Raw genomic sequence first — 24,698 nt, 5'->3', positions numbered from 1 at the left:
TGAGATAATGAAGGGAGTAAAGGAGAAAAACCAGCAATTGTTTGGGTTTATTTGGATATTAAAAAATATTCTTCTTATCACCTGCATTTGTTAGTCACCATGTTGAAACGTGTTGAAAAAGGAAATTCCAACTCTCTTGAAATCATAGAATCATAGAATGATCCACGCCAGAAGTGACATCCAAAGGTCATCTAGTCCAACCTTCCCGCAGTCAGCAAGGACATCCTCAACTAGACCAGGTTGCTCAGGGCCTTGTTGAGCCTCACCTTAAGTATCTCCAAGGAACTGGCCTCAACCACCTCCCTGGGCAACCTGTTCCAGTGTTCCACTACCTTCATAGTAAAGAACTTCCTGAATCACCTCTCTGGATCTGCTGGCAACACATCTCTTGATGCAGCCCAGGATGTGATTGACCTTCTGGTCTTTAAGCACACACCGTCTGCTCATGTTCAGCTTCTCATCTCTCAGCACCCCCAAATCCTTTTCCACAGGGTTGCTTTCTAACACCTCATTCCCCCAGTCTGTATTGATAGTGAGGCTTGTTCCAGCCCAGGTTCAGAACCCTGCACTTGCTGGGAACTTCATGAGGTTTCACCTGGGCCCACCTCTCCAGCTTGTCCAGGTTCTTCTGGATGACATCCCATCCCTCTGGTATATCGACAACACCACAGAGCTAGGCACCATCTGCAAACTTGCTGATGGTGCACTCAATCCCACTATGTCATTGATAAAAATATTAAACAGTACAGATCCCAGTACAGGCCCTTGAGGGACACCACTTGTCACTGCTCTCCATCTGGATTTCAAGCCATTGAGCACCACTCACTGGATGTGACCATTCAGTCAATTCCTTATCCACTGAATATTCCACCCATCAAATCCATAGCTCTCCAACTTGGCAAGCAGGAGGTTGTGGGGGACTGTGTCAAAGACCTTGCAGAAGTCCAGATAGATCACATCCAATGACATAGTCACTTTATCATAGAAATCCACTAGGTTGGTCAGGCAGGACCTGCCCCTAGTAAAGCCATGATGACTGTCTTGAATCACTTCCCTACTCCTGATTGTAGTTTTATCCACTTTAGGCAGGACAGAAACTAATAATATTTCATTCCTTATTATTGTGTAGTCCTTCAAACCTGAACTACTTAGTTTGGTAATTCCAGTATTTGCTTTCAGTGATACACCAATGTTATCATCAGTACAGGTTTACATAACAATATTGAAGCTACTGTTCTCATGACTTCTATTTTGACTTGTTTTCCTTTTTTTTCTGATATTTTGTTCTTTAATTATTTCTTGAGATATTATTTTAACAGTTCCTCTGAAATATGTGAATTTTCTCACCTACTTGACATCTGTGTCTGTAGTATTAATTCAGTGCATTTATACAATCTGGAATAGTAACTGAAACTGTATTTCTCTTGGTATTGTGCATTCTTTGGGAAATGAAGCAGTAGTGATTTTAGTAACAGTTTATTGACATTAGTCTAAGTTGGATAAAGTGGATCCAAACATGCACTGAATATGAAAATCGTGTAATTTGATCATACATTTCTTTTTAATATATACAACCTTGAGTGCTATGGTTAGGATGTCAATGATTTTCACTTTTTAACTATTTTTTTCATTAAACCAATGCAAAGCTAATGGGACCATTCTGCAAATTACAGCTGTATTTCATGAGCAATTAGAACACTTCAAAATCTCTCTTCTCATTCCACATTTTTGCCACCTTTTCCTTCATTCACAATATAGCTGTTCCCTTCAGTGCTGTCACTTTACAAGAGTAGCAGTCTGAAAGATTGTCATGGATTCTTTGAGATTTCCTGTGTCTTCATGGAATTAGTTTTATCCATGCTTCTATTCAGACTGCGGTTACATCTAAAATTTTAAAGGCTTTGATTTTGTTTGAAGAGATTCAAATATTGCTTTCTTTTAAAATCACGTCTGCCCTTACCACCAAAAACATAACAATGGAACTTCTATCATATGCATTTAATTGACAGTGATGTCCTAGTTTAGAGTGAGACAGATTGCTCTATTGCTCCAAAAGTGGCAAAAGAATAACACTTACACAAATGGATTGGATAGTAATGGAAAGTTTAAGTGGAAAAGCAATTCATATACTACAAAAACTACAAAACATAGTGGTGAGCATAGCAAAGCATATAAAGTTCAAAGAAATCCCCAGTCTAAACTTAACACACAAGTTCTTTTACACAAGACCAAAAACCCAACACTCCCCTTCTCCCTACATGGGGTTCACCAAAACCCCCAGGGCTCTTTCTTCCACACCCCACACCCCCAACCCCCATTGCTAGGCTGGTTTCAGGCTGGCCACGCTTGAACTGCCCCCTCTTTTTACCCTGGCATTAGGCCTAAACAGGCCAAGATTGCTCAGGGAAAAAATCACTCAGGCCAAAGAGGCTTGTGATACTCCCCCATGTTACCAGATAAGAGAGTCTCTCTCTCCCATGGGAGCAGAGAGAAGAAAGAGAAAGACAATAACTTTGCAACCAGATTTATAAGGGTGCAGGACACTATTTCCTGTGTCCGCTCACTGGGCTGAACACTCTAGACACTGGAGGTCTCAACTCTGTGGCTTCTTTTTGGGAGGCACCCAGCCTAATCGGCCACAAATGGCAAGTTTGAGGTCTGTTCTTCCATGCTATAAAATAATAATACAGAAAAGCCGCCCTGTCATTCATTACAACAACATTTTCCTTGATATATTCAAGGATCCAGAACTATTATTTCAGAAGCCCACTGGTCATTATAACCAAAAGCTACTGTCAAAACTACTATAACATGACTTCACATTTCACTTGATAAGTGACCTGTAAAGTCTCAGTCCTGAAATCTGAAGTAAACTGATATTATTTCCATTCATCTAATCTCTTCAATGGCACACTGAAATGTTTTGAGTTATTACATTAAAATACTATAATTATATTCTAATATTCAGTGTTAAAAATAAAAATATTCCAAACAAACAAACAAACAAAAAAAAAAACCACCAACCTCAACCTTTCACAAAAGTTCAATAAGAGTTAATGTGCTAAATTCATTGCTTCTATTTTCACGGCATAACATGGTGACAGTAGGATTGAAGATTAAAAATAGTAGCAAATATTAAAATTAAAGCAAATTATTTTGCTTTAATGTCTTATGAGTATAAATGATTTTATGTTTCTGCAATTTTATCTATTTGACTGCCTCACCCTGCAGATCTGCCACAGAAGAAACTGAAGACTTCTGCTTGTTTTAAATAAATTATCAGTGGGGCCTTTTACATTACTGGGTAACCCTGGGATTTTCCAAGGTTACTAAATTCGTGTGTATAAATCTTCACTGCAGTAGATTCTCACTCAAGAAAATATGGAAGAAATTGTAATTGTTAAAAATCTGAAAGGAGGAAACACTTCTCACTCAGGAAAGAAAAAAAAAATAGAGTATTTACTTTAATAAAATCAGGTATTTTGCTAAACTAAGAAAAAATACAGGCAGTTCTTCACTTCTGCCATACTCACGTTATGTTTTACTTTCTCCATTTTTTAATAACAGCCTTTCTACACTGAGTAGATTATTACATGATTTGACAAGGCCTCCAAGCCCACTGTTGTCTCATCCAGTTCTTTTTGAATTTTAATATCATGCTCCCCAAAATTTTCCTGATAGAGGTCAAATAATCCAAAAAGCAGGACTCTGTAGTTTCTATGATAGTGCAGTTTCCTCCAGCTCTATATGTTCAGTGTGTTTAGCTGGTGCAGGAGAAGAGCAGAATAATTTGGTTTCCTTCCATTTTATTTTATTCCATCCCATTCTACTATAGAGACAGTTCCACACAAAGGAGTCACTGTAAGACAAAGAGTGACTTTATACTTGCCTGGTTTTGATAGTGTTTGCTTTTCATATCAAAGCCAAAATCTTCAGAGTATACACAAAGTTCTATCTCCCAGCAAGTCAGTAAAAAATCTCCTACTGATTTCATTGAAGTTAGTAGATTAGCACTTCCCAGAAGACCTATAGTAGACTACAGTCCTAAACATCTCCTTTGCTTATGTTAGTACCCCAGAAAATCAGTCTGGCTGGCATAGGTGGAGAAAGAAAAATCTCTACACTCTTCTCAGTATTAACAGTGGACAATCCCATCTCTTAGCCACAACATGAACACTGCAGTTTTCTCTGTGGAGCTCATCCCTTCTGCTTCTTTCATGTTTATTTTCTGTGGGAGAAGAATCTGACCTCTGACTCAGGTCTCATCATTCCAGTGAAAAACACCCTATATTTGACCTAAATTAACATTTAGGGGCACAGATCTTTCTGGAGATCAAGCAAAACAAATCATCTCATCCAAATTTCAAAACAAAAATGAAAATAAAAACAAAATAAAAAGATCCCAACCAACCAAAACCAAAACCAAACAACAACAGAAAAACAAAATCTGGTTTTGCTGTTGTAACAGTGTGAGAGCTGAAATCCCGGTCCCACACCAACAATAACCAGGCTAGCTCAGTCTGGAAGCAAATGAAAGCTGTATTTACAAGCAAAACTATAATCTACGATGAAATGCAACGAATATGTACAAATATACACTATTTACAATGTTTACAAATATGTACAATCAACAGAAAAGCACAACCAAGCCCTCTTTTCTTCCCCCAAGGGGCCTCCCCCCAGCCAGAAGGAATCCCCCCAGATGTCCCTGGCAGAAGGTAGAGAGTCAAGAAGCAGAGAGGCTGTTAGACTTAGCTTGTCAAGGTCAGTGTGTTATCTTCAGCCAGAAAAGAAGAAGCAGGCAGACAGAAACGGAGCAAGCAAGCCGAGTCCCAGACTGCCCAACTCCCCTACCTTGTTTTGAGTAGTAGTTCTTAAACATTTCTATCTCTCCAATGGAAGTGTTTAGAATAATCATTATTTTGCTTTCTTACACCCAATAGTGATTTATTTACATTCTTTCATTTTCTCTGCTTGAACTTTGTGAAGAAAAATTAAAAAGACAGCCTTAAAACATCACAGCTGTAAACTTTCAGTGGATTTCAATCTCATTTTTTTCCCACCAAAGTGCATAGAGACAAGCTGTTCTACCACTGCCAGCCTTTTCGATGTATGTTTTGTGAGAATGCTGTCTTGAAGTGTATTTCCAATTTTTTGCAAGAGTTATGACTTTGGCTGTCCTCTATTTCCTTAGATTTTAAAAAATTTAAAATAATATAGTATAATTTTGTGTTTATTTATGTATAATGCCTATGCATCAGGCATTGTAAATATTAGTCCTACTGTCGGTAAAAGGAAAGTTTTCTAACTTTACAGATGTGTTTCCTTTTTTGCCACAATTGGAATGACACTGAGTAGAAACTTTACTCAGAAGAGTTTGTCTCAGCCACAGAATTTGTTTGCCGTATCTTTTATTTTAAATGATTCCTTAACCTCTAGAAATGATTGAGTTGAATGCCACTCATAAGCACATTTAAATGTCATAACCTATTCATCAGCAGGAGGAATAGAAAGGGGAAAAAATACCCCTAGAAAGCCTAAGTGAAGATTGATTTTGTATGCACTTACTCACATGTATCTTACAGTTACAATGTCATAGTTAAGAGTAATTACTGGGAGGAAAGAAAAGGACAGAGAGCTGAGCTGAACTCTGTGAAGTTCAAATGTGCAAACCCTCTCAGCCCCAGAAGTGAAGTCACATTCTCTGACTTTGGTGGATATTTGCATAATGTGGGAAAGCTTGTTTCTTATCTTCACATAGTTGTGCTTGCCCTGGAATGATCATTTTTTAAGGAGCATTTAAAAATATATGCAGAAAAATGGGCTGCTCTTGAATCTCTGTACTCCCATATGCATTCGGAACGCACATCAGGGGATTGTTAAACCTCTGATTTGCTTATAACTCTGCTTACATGCAAACGATTGACTTCTTAAAAGGCTACCACAGATAAATAACTAAACAAATTTAGAAGAAACAGATATCATTAGAGAAATCATCTTAATCCTTGAGGGCAAATCATGTTTTGATACAAGGTCATACTGTACAGTTATGCATTGCCAAAACCATGTTTATTAGAAGAACTTCTATTTGAGAAAGCAAAACTATGAATCAGTCAAACAAAGCTATTTTAACAGTATCTGTGATTTTCTAGTACGTTTCTTTTTATCTATGCATGTGGATTCTGCAAAGAACCAAGAAGGTTAAGCTAAAGATATGATCAGTAGCTATTAGGTATCTCTATTAGCTATTAGGAACCAAAAGAGTTCTATTACTTATATCCTTTTTCTTACATTCTATGGCACTGATATACATGATGGGTTTGAAGAAGGCCTACTAATAATGAAATTGTTTTTGTTAACATCAAAGATGAGTACAACCTGACTGAATAATATGACTGAATCTCTGTTTTGTCTTTTTTTAAAGTTAATACAGCTGTAAAATAGCATTAATAAAAACTTAGTGTGTGTTGTGCGTTTTGGTAAGAGCTCATTTTGTTTGGTTTGGTTTGGTTGGTTTTGGTTGGTTTTGGTTAGTTGTTTTATTTTGGTTGGTTTTGCTTTGTTTTTTCATCCTTCCCTTTCAAATTAAAAACTATTTAAAGGGCCTAATTTTCTGAAAGTTGAGTAATCTAATTTCACTCATTCTCTGTAAGTACCAAATTTAAGAAAAAACTTAATCTTGGGCCAGAGTCTTAGGTATTAAGGGACCTCCAATATTCTGTTCTATGATATCTAAGTCATTGTAGGCTTAAGTCTTTTACATTTCTTTAATGCAGTTTCCTCGTGTAAGGAGCTAAGTTTGTTTTCCTCTTGTTTGCCTCAACATTGTTCGTCCAGAGGTGTTTTCACACCATTGGTCCAGGAAGATAGATTCTTATCTACAAGACCACAAGCTTTGTGATTGTAGCAGCTGATAACCAGACAAAGCCACAGGTACCTCTTTCAAGAGTGTTAGGATGCAAGATGGGGCTCACTGTGACAAGTTTTTATGAGTCTTTTGATGGAGAGGACGCTCGGAGATGACTGACACAGCACTTTGGAGCCCAAAGAGCATGCAACTTACCATGAGACAGGGACCAACATGTGTATCTAACCATGGGACCAGGCCTGATGCATATAAGTAACTGTGGGACAATTTTCCAATTCTTACTATGTCTATAGTAAAAAAAAAAAGATTGTTCCCTGAGCATTTTCAGCTGCAGAATTTGGCAAAAAAGATTTAACTTTGAAGATACTTATGAAATGTAATAGACAAGAAAGGCACAGACTATTTTTTTTACTCTGTGTTTGTACAATTATCCTTGGGAAGATGAAATAAATGAAATGAATCATGTGCTGTCACCATTATTAAGCAAGTCCTGATGGCTTTAGCTTGAGGTTAAGGTTAGAAAATCTCTCTCAATATTACAACTTGCTTTCTCTCTCCATATCTCAGGCTGAAATATACTCTTAAAAATCTGTTTCTCTTTCCAAATCGATGCAAAAAGTGAAAAATTATTCTCTTCAACTTTTTGTGTGTTTCTCTGAGAACAAATAAAAAGTCTTGACATTTTCTTGAACTCTTGGGAAAAAATTCCATATTATTTATCTAGGGACTCTGTCTTCACATCTGAGAGCAGACTGTGTCTGATCCTTTCCATTGTGGCAGACTTTATCGATTAATATTACTGTACAGCTATCACACTAGTATACTTTTTTATTTTTGCATAGAGTTTCAGTTTTGCATAAACACAGAAATATTGTGATTGTGTTTGTTTTGTTTTGTTTGTTTTCCCAGAAGTATGACTGGAGGATTTGTACTATAACAATACTGAGATCAAATATAATTATTCATTATAAAATGAAATTTAAAATAAACTCACCTGCTGGCAAGTGCTGTAGTAATATCTCAGTGCAGTTCCTATTCATCAAGTCAGCAATCTATGTGTACGTGGCACACCTCTTACTCAGTTTGCTTTGACAGGTTTGCTTTATGTAGAAACCTAACTACAGGGTAGGAAGAGTGGTGTGGTATGGGAACATCATGAGACACCTCTGGACCCGAAAAGCTGTAAGCATCTCTGTGCCCAGTAATAGAATAATATGCATCCACAACAGATTAAAATGTAAATCAGTTGAAAAGAGTTGCATAAACTTTCTTTATTAAGTCAATTGAAAATATATCTTGAAAATATCACAAGTTTAAAGTCAGGAAAGTAAAATATTCAAAGGAAAAGTGACTGGTGGAAGCCATATTCTCTAGTAAAGATAAGGTTAAAAAACACTCCTATCTTTAATTTTGCATAAGGTTTTTAGTTACCTGCATTCTGAGGAAGAGAATTGTACAAAACATATGTCAACTAATTTATTTATTTATTTATTTATTTATTTATTTGCTTGTTTGTTTGTTTCTTTTTACATTTGTGAATAACTTAGAAATATATGTTGGATGTGATTTAAGATTAGGTTGTTTAACTCTAACATAAATCTGTATGTGTGCATTCAGATCAGTTTCCTAAAACATAAATGTCCAGTGCTGTCTTCTTTACCTGAGACTGTCCCATGTATATTCCATCTGACTTTACATAGAGGGTAGGTTCTCCTGACGTCTTATCACAGTATATGTCCCCTTAAATTCTGTTATTTACAGTCTATCTTGTTTCTTGCTAGTTTTATTTAGGGCTTGATTCACTTGCATACATGTAACTGTAGGATGAAGATGTTTGCGGGCAAACTGATGAACATCTAGATTGTCCTCCAAAATGCCAAGGTTCTTGTGTAACTCTGCTATAATATATGGATATTTCATGTGCCTTAAAAGATCTCAAATGGCAGTAGAGGTTAATATAGGCAAGGAAATTGAACACTTAATGTTTCCTCATGTCGACATAACACTTGGTAACGATTGTAACGATTGGTAAGTGAGCCCTCCCTATCCTTGTTTTGACCCTCAGGTTTTTGTTATATTTTCTCCTCTCCATCCCACTAATGGGGAGGGCTGAGCTAGGCCCTATGTGTGTTTAGTTACAGTCTGGTTATAAAACACAATACCTTCAGATCCTGGGAATCCTGGGAATTTGTGCAGCATTCATGCAGAATCAGATGAACACTGGTTGGATTTTTCTGTTACACGCTGCATGTGTCTGCATATCCTTTAATGAAGAGAAATTCCACCTATTTGGTCATTTGAGCTACTTCATTATTTTGTGACAAGAAAGCAACTCTATTCATAAAGAATGGCCACATGAGAACTTGCTGCACTTCAGGTAAAGGCAAGGCCATGCAGGTGACAAAATTGCCAGGACCCGGTGGGAGCTGCCTGGAGGTTCTGAGTTTATCCTGTGGCCAAGAAATCTGTGCAGCCCAACACATCCTGAGGGCAATGCTACACATGCAGCACAGCACAGCAGAGTCTTGCAGCTACTCAGGTTAGCTCAATCATGGATCACTAATACCTCAATGTACAGCAGTTTCCCACTCATTACAGTGACTTACAATATTTTGGAAAATAAGCTAAAAATCTCCAAGATAACTAAATACGTATCCTCTAGGTATATTTAATTCTTAGAGAAAAATATGAAAAAGCTATAAACAGCATCATGTTTTAGTCAATGTAATTGAGTCTGAATATCCCCTAAGGACAATTTCAGCATAAGTAAATAAAATGGTCTTAGAACCTTTCTGAAATATCCCCTGCAAAAACTCAGTTTAATTCACATAAGTTATGAAAGGGAAACGCTTATGATAAGGAAAAATATTATTATAATCTTATGAATTTAAATATAAAAATGTCTGTTCTCTCCACTGCCATTTACCATAATTGTATTACTATGTAAAAAGTTTGGCTAAAAATATTGCAATATCAGTAAAGACGACAGGATTTCATCCGAAATTTCAGTAAAGCTCTCATAAGACAGAAGGCATACATGCAACATTTAGTTTTATACCAAAAATATAAAACAACCCTCATCTCCAGCATAAAAGGGATATGAAAAAGCACAGATTTTTAGCCCAGATAAAAGTATCAATCTGAATGTGCACATAATAGCCACTGTGTTCCTAGTTATTTTGCAAAAAGCCTCAGTGATACATTAGACACACAATAGGGGTTGCTAAGAAACTAGGAACCAACTTTTTTTCGTTGTTAAAAAGATTATTTTATGTGTCCAAAGATGGAGCAGTCATATACTTTTCTCTGCTAAAGGCTATTTATTTAAAAGGAGGATTTTTCCTGTGTAGGTACAGACAGTCACCGAAAAATCTAAGCGAAGGCTTATTTTGCCTTACAAATCTCTGGATCAAACTTTTTTAGTGCTAGGGTTTTTAAAGACAAAGAAAAACACTGATCAGACAGGTATTGCATTGCTTGGTGAGGTACATATATGTTTCAAAAAAAGTAACTAATCAAACTAATCAAAATGAGGAATAATTGTGTTTAAATTATCAGTTTTCTGATATGAACTGGGTTTTGGATATAGAATTGATGTTCATTCTTAGAATTATGCCAGTCCAATGTTTCATATTATGACTCAAATACAATTTACTAAGCTGTAGTTAAGGTGGAATAGCAGGTCTCAGACAATATGTACTAGTTCTTCACGAGAGAGTCTAAAAAATTGTCAATGTTAAATATATGTCAGTTGATCTTATGCATGTTCCTTCACTGTTTTTTTTAATTATTATTTCATTTCATAGACATATAAATATTAAGGAACATTTGACTATAGAGTTTTAATGAAATTACTCTGAAACCTGTGGAACTCTATTAAGAATTTTAACTTTTAAACTCTTTTCTGTATTTTATGATAAGGAATTTTTATCTCTTGCATTTATTTATTATAGTATTCATTTAACTTTGGGCCTAGGAAGTTTACAGAAGTATGGAGGTAAAAAATAAGTTTAGAGTGTGGTATCCTAGCATATATATAGACTTCTCTGCATCCAAGAGAAAAAAAAAAGAAAGAAAAAAATAAAAAGTGTTTTTAAAACTTTGGTTCTATATGGAACTAAAATATGACAAATGTATGTGACTGGTAATACAATATAGAAGCATTTACAAGAAAAAAGTATCAAGTTCATAGATTAATTTGTATGTAATTGGTTTCATTGCCTGCAGATTTGGATAATATTTTTGTTGTACATACACACAATTATGGCAGCTGTTTTAAAATATTGATAAATATGTCATTGACACACTTCACTGCAGGATAGAGCCCTAAGGAGCTATTAGAATGCTGTGCTGTTTACTCACTAGGCTGAAAAAAAAATACTTGACTTATTTTGCTCTAATTTAGCAGCTTTGTAAACTTCTAGCAACTGGGCTGAAAAGCCCTCCAAATAAAAAGAAGAAAAGGAAGAAGGGAAAGAAAAAAAAGATTAAAATTAGTATATTTTCTGTTAGGCATTGTAAAACACTGCATTTCTACATATAAAGGAAGTGTTACAGAATCTTCATGTCAGAATGACAAACATTTTTCTTTTTTTTCTTACTAGTTCTAGGAGTTCTGTGTTCAGAGACTGCGGTAACACCATCCACCCATAAAGAAAATTCAGCTTTATAAATTTTGTGAGTGTCAGGAGGCCAGAAACAACTGTGTTCTTACCTGTCTTTGCCAATGACTTGCTGTGTAGCCCTCAGCAAGTTCACTATTTCATATTTCAATTTCAGCATCGAAAAAATATGATTAATAATGGCTACCTAACTCACAAAGCTCTAATGGCATTCATTAGCCAATCAATAAACACTTCACTGACCACCTAGTTTAAGAGACAGAGCTGTGTATTTTCTCTTCAGGCTACCTTGAGAGGGCCTTTGTAGAAGTAGATAATGTATTTTTAGGTAGAATGGTATCCCTGAAAGGCTGTGAAGGTTTACTCCATTGCCACCAAATCAAGTAGAAGATGTTGACAAGGCCTTCTATAGTCAGTTAGAGGTAGCCTCTGGAACACGCTCCTTGGTACCCATGGGTGACTTCAGTCACCCTGATATTTGCTGGAAAGCCCACACAGCCAGGCACACTCAGTCCAAAAGGCTCTTGCAGTGTGTCAATGGTAACTTCTTGATGCAGGTAGTGGAGGAGCCAACAAGGAGAGGCACACTGCAGAACCTTGTATTAACTAATAAAGAAGGACTGATTGGAGACATTAAGGTTAGGAACAGCCTTGGTGACAGTGACCATGACATGGTGGAGTTTAGTATTATACAGGGTAGAAGCAGGGCAGTAAGTAGGATTACAACCCTGGACTTACGCAGGGCTAACTTTGTACTCTTCAGAGATCTACTTGCAGGAATTCCATGGGCTAAGACTCTGGAGGGTAAAGGAGCCCAATAAAGTTAGTCAATTTTTAAATGCCACTTCCTCCAAGTCCAAGATAGGTGTGTTCTCTTGAGTAAAAAATGGCAGAGACATGCCAGGAGACCTACAGGGATGAGCACGTAGTTTCTGAGGGAAATCTTATGGAAGAAAGATACTTACAGTTCATGGAAGGGACTTGTCACTTGGGAGAACTGTAGAGTAGTTGCCAGGGCATGTAGGAAGTCTGCTATAAAGAAAGAGCCTCACTTCTCCAGTCTGAACAAACTGTTACGGGGTTCCCCAAATGCTCCTTTCCCCACCTCCATCAGGTTTGAATGGGGGAAGATAAAGGCAGAGAATTGCCTTCCAAGGTGCAAAATTGCCTTCCCCTCCCCTTGGAGACAGGTGAAAGGCGCCCATTCTCCCCTCTGGAGCAGAGGTCCCTCACAGGTATTTACCTGTGGAGGGAGCCTGCTGGGATTTGGAACTGTGATTGGCTGGGTTCTTCGCACCCAGTATACATTGGCACTGGACACATTGGCTAAGAAGTTCTTAAATAGAGTGACCAGGAAGGGGTCTGAGCTCATTTTAGGGTCGCTCATTTTGGACTCGCTCTGCTCTCGCTCTGGATTCGTGGCGAAATTGGAGAAACCAGCACTCGGACCTGGTTTCTCCCCAGAACTGCCTGCCCTGGGGTGACCCTGCCTGCCATAAAACTGTGGCTTTCCTTGCACTGTTCAGACAGTGCTACTGCACGAGTTTTCCCTCATGACAGCCATGTCTACGGACACTTTGATTTTGGCAGATCCCTTTTCCTTTGGATTTGTGCCACGTTATCCACAAATCTGATTATAAAACTTGCAGTTCTGGAGCCTGCCACTGAAGAGAGACCTAGGGACCATGTCCAAATTCCTGCTTCACCTTCGTGAGTAAAACTGGCATTGCCATGCTTTTCCCTAAGATCCTGGCTTGCCTCTGATTTATAAGTGGGGTAAAGCTATTTTGTGGCTTAGTATTTTCTATTTTCCGAATTCTATAAATTGTACTAAAGTTGCCCATAAGCATCCTGGTAGAATTCACAACTGAATAAATCCTGTAAATAAGTTTAATCAGTTTTGTACCTCATTTTGGGGTGTTGTTTTTTTTTTTAAATAAAGATAACTATATTTTTATAATTCCCGCCTTGTTAATTTAATCCCAATCAAAACACAAACAACCCCGACTGTGTCACCCTGTCCTCATAGAGGAGGTGCTCCAGCCATCTTCATGAACCTCCTCTGAACTCAGCATCAATGGGTCCCTGTCTTTATGTTGGGAGTTCCAGGGCTGAACACAGTATTCCAGGTGGGGTCTCACAAGAGCTGAATGGAGGGGCACAATCACCTCCCTCAACCTGCTGGCCATGCTTCTTATTATGAAGTTCAGCATATGGATTTCATAGGGAGTTATATTAGGTTGCACAGGAGAAATCAGGAAAATGTCATAGACATAGTCCAGAAAGGCTCCAAAATGTCTCCAAGAAGATGATGCCATCTCTATTTTCACTATGTCATTTGTGTGGCAGGTTAGGCTGGTTGCCTCACAGTTACACCTCCACTGTCCAGAATGTCCAGCCCAGTAGGTGGACACAGGAAATAACATATTTCTACCCATAAATCCTGCACCCTATAAATCTGATTGCAAAGTCACTGTCTTTCTCTTCCCTCTCTGCTCCCATGGGAGATGGTCCCCTATCAGGCAATGGTGAGGGAGTATCTCAGGCCTCTTTGGCCTGTTCAGGCCTCATGCCAGGATAAGAAGCAGGGGGGGCGGTCTCAGACCTGGCCAGCCTGAGATCAGCCTAGCAGTGGCAGGGGAAGAAAGAGCCCTGGGGGTTTTGGGTGCACCCCAGGTGGGGAGAAGGGAAGCGTTGGGCCTTTGGTGTGGTGTAAGGGAACTCTGTGTGCTGTGGGATATGCTCACCGCTATGCTTTGTAGTTTTTGTAGAATATTAATTACTTTTCCATTTCAATTTTCCATCACTATCCAATCCATTTGTGTGAGCGTCATTCGTTTGCCCCTCTTGGGGCAATAGAGCATCTGTCCCAGTTTAACTAGGACAATTTGCTTTATTGATTATTTTAAGAATTTTAGGATATTTTTTAAAATATTTAAGAAACTGAATTTGAATGAGAACTTCTATCTGTTTCTCTTCATGTTTTGTACATTCTCATCCTTTTGTACTTTAGAAATAAGCATTAGCTGCTGCTTATTTTCACATACACTTTATTACAGTTACAAATTTTTGTCTTGTTCTGAGTTTCTGGCAAAAGTAGGACACTAATGAAATCCTTTTTCTTTATAGTCATATTCCAGTGTCATGGTTATAACAGTAAAATTAAAACATATTATGAACTGGGAGCTCAATGGTGTTCAGAGTCATGAATCTGAGACCTCACTCTATAAAAATGCCTTTTCTCAGCACTAGGAAAGAAAATGTTGAAAAAAACAGATGTGCAGTCCCTTTGCCTGATCGCATAAGTTTATTTACAGTACAAAATAAAATGTTGCAGTATTTAAGTATCTCTATAACCATGCAACTCACATCAAATGAATGAACATTAAACAAAAAAGAATTACTTTTAGAAATAATAATCAAGAACTGAATCAAAGACAGTAAATTTGTCATGTTTGCCCTATCAAAACTGTAAATAAGTATCACTTGTAATTAATGACAATATCAATTATTTTTTTTGCTGTTGTAAAGGCATCTTTTAAATTTAGTAATTATAAATGTATTCATTTTTTAAAACGAAAGCATTGGTATGTGTTTTTTTAATCTTTTTATGCTTAGAAATCATTAAATATTTTTCTATGCAGGATCTGATCTTCAAAGCATTACTCATCTGAAAAATGCTTGCTATTGAAATAATTGCATTCACTTTTGAAGCCACTGGCTGCATGAATAAAATGTATATGATTGACCTTTTCTGTAATGCCTACTTTACAAACTGGAGCAAAATCCTGAGAGCTTAAGGCTGAATCATGTCAATCAGGTCTCAAAGATGCCAAAAGGACATTAACCCTAATCTATATTACCGACTCACATAAAACTTTGACACCCCCTAGTCTAGAACTTTGCCTCTTGGAAGTATACCAATTTGATCTTTATTGAACATGGTAAACTTTGCTGTCACATCTCACCTGCAAGAGATGAGCTTTTATTGTGCAAAGTCAGAACTCATCAGGTTAAGTACAAACCTTATTTAAGTCTGTGGAGCAAAGGTTTAATATTTATTGTCCCTTGTTAAATTTCACTATATGAATGAGGAGTGTTCTCAGAGCTCTGGAAAAGACAGTTTCAGCTGCCCATATTCAGAGGTCTTGTTCTTTTCAATAGCTGTTGATCATTTGTACATTTCTACACTTAAGAACATATAGCTGACACACTGCATTTTCCTGACGTGTAACAGAAAAAAAAATCATTCTGATTTGACTGACAGAAATTGAAGGCACTACACTAGCATATAAATTTTTATGTTCTTTAATTGTACCATTTCTAATAGATAATGTCATAAAGGAAAACTCATGCAGTTTAACCCTTTTAAACTGTAATGCTGAGAATATTGCTTAACCTTATAAATCTTGGAGTTCCATGGTAACCAAACTTCATTAAACCATATTTTCCCTTCAAGATAACCTAAGGAAACCAAATATTGGTTTCCTTATCAGTATTCTGTTTTCCTTCATAGCAAAGAATTCATGAGTTATATTCTGTTAAGGACAGAATGTCTACTCTGCACAAAATAGTAGTTTTGAATTATGTAATTTATAAGATGGCCTAAAGTGCTTTGCTTGATACTATCTGGAGAGGGAAGTCCATATATCATTTACTATAGAAGAAGAAAGGATTTATTTTTCATGTAGGATTCCTTCTCGAATAATGTTCCAATATTATACTGATCAGATTGTGCTGAAGGTTGTAGAAACTGCGCATTACATTACCTGACTTACCTGTAATAATTTTAACATTGCAGGAAACACTAAATAAAGGGCATCTTATATATTCTGCTTTACACATTCTTTTGTGAAGAAGTTACACATATTTGTGTGTGCATAAATCCTATGCTTATGCAAAGTCAAATACATGTAGCATGTGTTCTTTTAATTTAAATAATGAAAATAGAAGAAAATAAATAATTCCATATTAGGTTTTCTCAGAGAAATAGGAGACTTAAGTCTAAAACACATTGAAGAATGATTTTAATTTTTTTTTTTTTTTTTTTTTTTTGTGTAAAGCAACAAATTATTTTTAACAAAGTTTCTGGAAACATAGGGTTTAAAACACCTTTGGGCATTTTTCTGTATCACAATTAAAAAATGAAAGAGTCCAGCTATGCATAGCAAACAGAATTCAAAGAACGTAAAATTTAGTCCTCCAGTCAAGTATATGAATGACATAACACCTATTTCACTTCCACCTTACTCTTTGCATTAATTTAAGAATTTTTGTCATAGTTCTTCCTTTTTACCTCTGGATGTTAGTAGAGAAAGCAGAAAGAGCATTAAAAACCAAAACAAAACAACAACAACAACAAAAAAAACCCAAACCCACGAGTAAACAAACAAACAAAAAACCCTCCAAATTTCCTGATTTAAGTGATACAATCAGAATTAATAATTTAAAGAATTTTTTTCTTCACTGTTTGAATTACTAGGCTAGCAAGTGCTCAGTCACTCTCAGAAAAAAGCATATGCACTGCTCAATCAAAAAGTAGCAGGTGTCCAAGGTAGTTGACAATTTCAGAACTTAGCAGTATAATTCAAAAAACCTATCTGACTATATGTACAGAGATATTGCTAGTTCTTTGATGGTATTTACTGAGCAATAAAAAGTGTGTTAAGGACATCAAGGACACCTTGGGAAATAAAATTGAAAGACATCAAAAAGTACTGGAGCTTCAAGGTTTTGGTTTTTTTTCATTTGTTTGTTTGTTTTTGTGGGTTCTGTTTGTTTGTTGTTTGGGGTTTTTTTTATGATGACAGTCTACTATTTATCCCATTCTACCACATTCTGAAAAATGATTTGAGGAATTTAATTGAAACATACTCAAGCATTTTGCAAGAGACAGCACAAATGGACGATTTAATCCCAAATGCTTGAAACTCAGTGTAATTCTAAGCACTGGAAAAGAGGGTCATAAAAAGTGAGATTCCAGGAAAATTAAAAATAGAAATTCTTACCTATTTTACCTATGATCAATAAGAACAATAATTATTTTTCCAGGAAATTGCATGCTGGTAGGAAGGTTTACTTTAGTCATCACTTGAAACTGAGCCAAACTAATCTTATATAATTGATGGAGTAAAGCTCCCCTTTTGCCCCCACATCATCTTTCCTATGTCCTTTAAAATATTCAGTACTTCTGGTTTTCTGAAGAATACATTTATTCCCTGATGTTCTCATGCAATTACTCGTTATTAACATGTTTATGATCACAGAATGATAGTTATACATAAAAATATTCTCAACTATTTTTTAATTTAAAGCACCTATTAAAAAAAATCAAGAAAATTATCTAGTTAATTGCATTACAAAACAAAGCCCAGGAGACTGATTTCTCTGTGTTCATATTTTCTGCTTTCTGATAAGTGAGTGATCTGTTTTTCCCCTGCAGTGAGGACACCACTTCAGCTGGTGAATTGGACTGCAGTGTCTAGCAAACAGAAGTATTTAACAGGGATTTCACTGTTTATGGGGCACTTTACTTGGTAGAGGGTGAAAAGGGGATACAGAAACTCTTGCTCAGACAGTTTGTGACTGCACAGTGACGTTAGAGTCCTTCAAAGAGTCAGTACTTGGCCTTGGCTGGAGGAACCATCCTGGCACATTGGAGGCAATGGGTCAGACAGAGTGTCAGAGGAGGACTATGCTTCCCAGGGCTCATGTCTGTTGTCTGTTGCTTTACCTAGGGCATAGTAGAGTGAGAGTGGTGGTGGCCTCACCTGTGAAGGGAAGCAATCTGACTGTGTAGCCTCAAGAAGCATGAGCAGGAAGTTTGTGTAATCTTCATGGAGACTGTAAATGGGCTGAGCCAGAGAATGCAAAGATGGAGGGTCAGTTAAATGAATCTGGATGGACACTCACAAGACAGGGATAGAGGAGAACTCTGGTTACAACAGAAAGACACCTTGGCCTTCATATCTAAATTTACAGAACTGGTGCATTGCACTAATAGTCAAGGAAAGGGAACAGACTCCATTGAAATAGACTTCAGAGCCAGATGGTCCTGAATCAAGCATTAGTGCCAAGAGAAGTAGCAGGCAACAATATTTTGAGACTCTGTTCCTCAGGAGATAAAAGGACCCACCTGCCAACCAGAACTGATGCCATGGGAGGTTTGTTCTTTGCTGGGGGTGAAATCCAGAATGTTGGATAGAGGCTGACAAGGCTCATGTGGGCTTCAGACTTTTTGCTCATACATGTGTGCATCATGAATACTTCCAAGCAAGCATAAGTGAGAACAGAATGATGAGGCCAAAGGCAGTTTTCTCCTTTGTCCTATGGATGATAGGAAAGGCATAAGTAGGAGTGGATTCATTCTGTGATATAACAAGTGTATGTTTTGTTTTTACAAGCAGTACTTTTACCACAGGGATTTCGAAGAAATCAGTGCTAGCAAGACATAAGATTTATTTAACAAAATGTGGTATGAGCATTCTTGCCAACTGGACTTTCCAGACTGCAATGAAGGCCTTAAACTATTCATATGAGCAGATAGTGGTAAGAACTTACAGTTCAGTGAGAGAAGGCAAGACAAGGGTACATGTCAGAGTGATTGGTATAAATGAGGTCTTGTGAAGCAGGTTAGAAGGTGGCTCCTCTGAAGTAAAAGTGCACAAATCCACACAGCCTGGGGAAGCTAACAGAAGATACTTAAGTTCTATGTGTGGATGAAGAACAGTAAAGGCCTTGAAGGTTTTCAAGACTCAGCTGGATAAAGCACTAATCAACTTGGTCTGAATTAAGTGTTGACCTTCCTCTGAGTGGTATTTGGGTTAGAGATCTCCTGACATCCCTTCCAACTTGGATGATTCATTAGTTCACTTATTCTGATAATCAACAACAACATAACTACTGAAATGGAAACGCCTTTGCTAAATAGAATATTCAGTATGATACCTTCAAATTCTTCATCTCAGTTCAGTGAGCAAATAACACAATACTGTGCAAAAGCATACAAGCTATCTGCAGAAAGTCAAAAAAGTTTGTTATTGAATACTTTGTTTCAACTAATAAGCAGTCTTCTTGGGTATGAGATTAAACTTTTAGTCAAATCAAGAAAGGTTTTAAGACTAAAGCAGAGATGGAGTAAGACTCACAGATTAATGTGTTACTAGGCAAAAACTGGTCGATGGAGTTTCATGATAGTTTATGTTGGATATGTGTGGTATCAGACTATCCATCACTATAAAATTAACATGAATCATATTTAGAGATCAATTTTTTTTCTGAAGAAACTAAAGAAAATTATATCATTGTTGTGTGGAAATACCATTCCTGATCTGGCCAAATGAATAATCTGGGTCTATGTTTATGCAGATTGATGTTAACTTATCTGGCATCTACCAGCCTGTAATACCCCCTTAAACATGGGGTAACAAATGTCAATGATATAGGTGAATAGGTACTTGTGTAACACAGACACAGAATTTTTGGTTATGTCCTAAGAACTGATTTAGTATCTCATTGAAATTTGACTTAAAAGCATAAAAGTTAAAAATTAGATGGTTTAATGGATTAAGGAGGTACAGGCTATATGGCATACATATTAATGAGAATATTGATTATCTTTGCCAGTCAAAATAAAAATAAATTTTCTTAGATATCTTTTGTTGAAAAAAAATGAACTGTACACAAATTCAGACATGAAATCTTGCTCTATTTAATTAAGTCAATCTCATGTTTTTGACCTGATGTCATTATCTTTGTGTCAAACTCACACGTTCAGAACAATCTTCTTCCCACTTCTTTTCATGTCAAAGTGCTGGGAAAGATTTCAAAATTGAAGCACAATGTTAATATTTAACTTAATTCTTTTCATAGCTGAGGGAAATTTAGTCCAGATATTCTATGATTTGTAGGTAAAGCAGAAGCCTCCTGCAATGCTAAATTAGCAGTAAAATCTAACAGAAGCTTCTCATGATCCCCAAGATAAGCCTGCTGATATAGTATAACTCAAGAAGTGTTTTACACCCAGTGGCTCCATAAAAAGTAGGATTGTCATTGGTAATGAAAGAACACAGGCCTGATAATGACAAGTGCCTAAGGCTTACTATGCAAAGCCTCAGTCCTGGCTAACTGTTACCACTTCTTTACAGGAACTGGGTATGTGAGCTCAATAGGGGGTATCTCTTGCTGTAGTATGCAGTTTAAGAGTCAGAGCATGGCAAAAGATTTTAAAAACATGACACTGATCAAAATGCAGAGGTTCTAGAACCGTAAACAGCTCAGTGACAGTCAAGTGCTGGTCAGGCTCAACATACAGAGATGGGGAAAGATAGCTTTTGCTTTAAGTAAAAAAAAAAAAAATCTAAACCCAAAACAAAGAAACAAACAGAACAGCAACAAAACCACACCAAAACCAAAACCAAACTAACAAGTAAAGGAACAGAACAGGGCACTTGCTGGGACTGACAAAGCAACCTCATCCAACCAAGCATGGTGCAAAAGCTGGAATTTGACTTAGTTGTCCATTAAAAGGACAAGATCTCTAATTAAGGCATAAGGAAAAAAAGACACACCCTTTTGCTCTGGCTTCTCTCTTTGAAGAGCTCTTCTGTCTTCCCCTGTCACTTATTAAGATGGTCAAACACAACAGCAATGAATATTTTATGTTCAAGGATAGTGTAGGTTATGATTTTAAACAATTGATGACTTGAATACAGAATAAAAAGTACCTTTTGACAATGACTGCTGTTAATAAATCATAGGTTAGTAAAGTTATGTTTTGAACTCCAAAATTGGTTTATCACTTCTTAAAATTATCCTCACAATGATCCGTAATTTTCTGACATACATACACCCAGTTGTAACAGTTGTATCTACAACTGATCACGTTTGTAATTAAATTCTCTTTTATATATTTTGGTTCAACATCTAATTCACAGATCTGGATATTATTTTACATTCAGGATCTTGGCACTTGTGAAAAAAGGACAGATGCAAACTGTCTTTTCAAGTTCGGTTTCTGTTATCATTCTCTGTCTGTACCCTTCCCTACCACATTTCACAGAATCACAGAACATTAGGGATTGGAAGGGACATTCAAAGATCAAGACCAACCTCCCTGCCAGAGCAGGATCACCTATACCACATCACAGAGGAACACATCCAGGTGGGTTTTGAATATCTCCAGAGACTCCATAACCCCTCTGGGCAGCTTGTTCCAGTGCTCTGTCATCAAATGCTTGCAAATCTTTTTGTAAGTACCTGCTCATTTCCACATGGAGGATTTTTTCTCCTTGCACTCATTTTTAGAATTTCCTGAGCTGTTCCTTTGGACAAACATACTAAACCAAAAGAGTCTGAGAACAACAATAGTCCGTCAGAGAAAAGGTCCATCTGACCCAATACACTCCACAGTGGACAACGATAGATGTTTTAAGGAGAGCATATAAACAAAGAATGTCTACTTTTGCCAGGGTCCTGACATGCTCATAGGTCTTAGTGGCTGAGAACAGCCTCCCCTGGCATGCCCACCCCCACCATCTCCTGCTAAGTGCCCAAGGGATATGTCTCAGATCAGCCTGTGGCCTTCAGTCCCTGCCTGAGTGATGTTATAGGTGTGCATGTCCCTGCTTCTGTCTCCTGGATGGGGCTGGGACCTGCAGTGCAGAGAGCTGCTCTCCTGGATGGAGTCCTTGGACCTGTGTCAGAGTTCCTCACTCCATTCCACTCCCTGCACTTATCATGAATCAGGCAACAGCAGGACTGCCATTTGTCTGAAATGTCAGGAGGTGTTCCGCTCCAAAAACTCTTTCAAGGACACACAACACAAAAATTACAAGTGGAAAGAGGATTTTTTTTTTCCCTGAACCTGTTTCAGAGCTGATGCTGACAACACAAAGCCCACTACAGAATCACAGAATCAACCAGGTTGGAAAAGGCCTCAGAGATCATCAAGTCCAACCTAACCTAATACCTAACACCACCTGACAACTAAACCATGGCTCCAAGTGCCACATCCAATTTTTTTTTGTTAACACCTCCAGGGACAGTGACTCCATCACCTCCCTGGGCAGCTCATTCCAATGGCCAGTTACTCTTTCTGTGACAAACTTTCTCCTCACCTCGAGCCTGAACTTCACCTGGCGTTCTGTCACTGGTTGCCTGGGAGAAGAGACCAATCCCTACCTGGCTACAACATCCTTTCAGGTAGTTGTAGACAGCAATAAGGTCTCCTCTGAACCTCCTCTTCTCCAGGCTAAACAACCCCAGCTCATTCAACCACTCCTCATAGGGCTTGTGCTTGGGACTTCTCACCAGCCTCGTTGCCCTTCTCTGGACACGTTTACGTATCTCAATATCCTTCTTAAATTGAAGAGCCCAGAACTGGACACAGTACTTAAGGTGTGGCCTAACCAGTGCTGAGTACAGGGGCAGAATGACTTCCCTGCTCCTGCTGGCCACACTATTTCTGATATAGGCCAGGATGCCATTGGTCTTCTTGGCCACCTGGGCACATTGCTGGCTTATATTCAGCTGGCTGTCAATCAGTATCCCCAGATCCCTTTCTGCCTGCCTGCTCTCCAGCCTGTAGCCAGGAGCAGGCTGATGTGCTCTCAGTTTAGTTGGGAAAATCATCCTTTGCAGTCACACAAAAGAAGAGCAGGTGTATGGTACCATGGGGTATTTTCCAAAGTAAGACACACAAGGACAACAAGCAGCAGATTTTTGTCTTCCAAAACTTCAGAGCCTGAGGGAGCTTGGGCTCAAGTGCTGCCTTGGAAGTGCAAGAGCAGCAAGAACCAAGCCAAAAGGGCCCAAAGGAGTGCTGACAAGGGGCTGTGCTCAATGATACAGAGGAAAAGAAGCAACTCCAGGTGAATGCAAGAAGCTTCCCCATTCTAGGAGTCTAGAAAGTTTCCTCTCCCTGGATGCTGGGCACGAGAGGCCATCTCCATGGTGCATGAGCAGCAGCAGCAGGAAGAACTGAGCCAAAAGGGCCCAAAGGAGTGCTGACACAGCATTGGCTGTGTTCAATGATACAGAGAAAAAGAAGCAACTCCAGAGGAACCCAAGAAGCTTCCCCATCCTAGGAGTCTAGAAAGTTTCCTCTCCCCAGATGTGGGGACTGAAAAGTCATCTCTGTGGTGCATGGAGCAACAGGAACAACTGAGACAAAAAGGACCAGAGGAAGCCTGACAAGGGGCTGTGCTCAGTGATACAGAGGAAAAGAAGCAGCTCCTGGGGAACCCAAGAAGCTTTCCTATCCTGGGAGTATAGAAATTTTCCTCCCTCCGGATGTGGGGCACGAGGGCCAGCTTGGTGGAAGCACAAAGATGGCACCAGGCCAGAATAGCCCAAAGAAGGCCTGGCAAGGGGCCATGCTCAGTGTTGCAGAGGAAGGCAAAAAAAACCCGTAGGCATTTAGTAGCCCACTTGGGGGAAAAAAAGCCTTCCTCCCCCTGGCTGCAAGCACGAGAGGCCATCTTTGTAGTGCATGAGCAGCATGCAGCAACCAAGCCAAAAGAGCAGCCTTGACAAGTGCTCATGCTCAAATACTGAAAAGGCAGGCAAAAAAACCCCAGGAACCAGAGCCAAACCACCCCAGGGGAAAAAATTCCTTCCTGACCCCAGCACTGGCAATTGGCTATTCCCTGAGCATGTGAGCATGACCTGTTTCCTCCTCCCACAGGTTGGCCATGCCTCCCATGAGATGCTCAAGCCCCCTTCTCCATCAACCTGGAGACATCTCAGGGCTTTCTGAGAGTGGTCAAATGCCCCTGGCCTGATCGACCTTGGGGACTGTTAGACAATTACTATCATTGCTAAACCAAGCTGGCCAAGGTAGGACCAGACAAGTCCTAATACCTTTTTCAGTAAGTTAAGGAAAAGTATGTGGCCTTTTATTAGTAATGACAAAACTCAAATCTATTTACCAAAGTCATACAGATATGTTTTATGCTCAGTTCTTACACTACAAAATACTTCTAGAGTCAAGAATGTGCACAGGGATATATTAGTGTCAGACAGAGCAAAGAGATTTCTATGATATGCTTAAATCCACATGGGTACATAACCCCATTAAAACTTTTTAGAAGATATGTTTTCTACCATTTTCTGTCTTTCAAAAAAGATGAAAGGAATATTTATTTTTCACTTGGAGATTACTATGCATACAGGAATTTAAAATAAACCTATCAATTATATTGTGGTAG

The sequence above is a fragment of the Indicator indicator genome, chromosome 1 (assembly GCF_027791375.1).
Source record: "Indicator indicator isolate 239-I01 chromosome 1, UM_Iind_1.1, whole genome shotgun sequence".
In the NCBI taxonomy this organism is placed as follows: domain Eukaryota; kingdom Metazoa; phylum Chordata; class Aves; order Piciformes; family Indicatoridae; genus Indicator; species Indicator indicator.
The sequence above is the reverse complement of the archived record's forward strand: the minus strand, read 5'-3'. Positions refer to the sequence as shown.